Source organism: Sapajus apella, unplaced genomic scaffold (assembly GCF_009761245.1).
Source record: "Sapajus apella isolate SASKATOON/1434 unplaced genomic scaffold, GSC_monkey_1.0 scaffold12, whole genome shotgun sequence".
Taxonomy (NCBI): domain Eukaryota; kingdom Metazoa; phylum Chordata; class Mammalia; order Primates; family Cebidae; genus Sapajus; species Sapajus apella.
The window spans coordinates 35,929,169-35,929,785 of record NW_022436952.1 but is presented as its reverse complement, the minus strand read 5'-3'; the positions used below and the strand labels follow the sequence as shown (position 1 = coordinate 35,929,785).

General features: G+C 42.1%; 1 protein-coding gene across 3 annotated transcripts in view; it reads right to left on the bottom strand.

The window, feature by feature from the left end:
* UTP6 (UTP6 small subunit processome component) overlaps nt 1–617 on the bottom strand; it is a 25,022-nt gene that overhangs the window by 21,314 nt on the left and 3,091 nt on the right. The gene's annotated exons all lie outside the window — the stretch shown is intronic.

The following is a 617-nucleotide window of genomic DNA, read 5'->3' as shown; positions in this document are numbered from 1 at the left end:
AGCTGGGATTACAGGCACGCGCCACCATGCCCAGCTAATTTTTTGTATTTTTAGTAGAGACGGGGTTTCACCGTGTTGACCAGGATGGTCTCGATCTCTTGACCTCGTGATCCACCCGCCTCGGCCTCCCAAAGTGCTGGGATTACAGGCTTGAGCCACCGCGCCCGGCAATTTTTTGTATTTTTAATAGAGACGGGGTTTCACCATGTTGGCCAGGATGGTCTCGATCTCTTGACCTCGTGATCCACCCGCCTTGGCCTCCCAAAGTGCTGGGATTACAGGCTTGAGCCACCGTGCCCGGCCCTTTTATCTCATTTTTATTCAATCTTCCAAAAATATCTAAATCCTTTTTTAATTATTGTCACATACAAAATTATATAAAAAGGGAAAGAAAGAAGGCCAGGAAACCACACATTTCACAACCTTTCTCCAGCTCCTTCAGTTCATTAATATATCACTTTATGATCATACGATGTTACAGAATAGCATCTGGTTATTCTGTAAGTAATTTTGAGGACCACATTAATTAGTCCAAATATCTATTTTTTTTTTTTTTTTTTTTTTTTTTTAAATGGGTTTTGTTTTTTTTTTCCCAGGCTGGGGTGCAATGGGGCGCT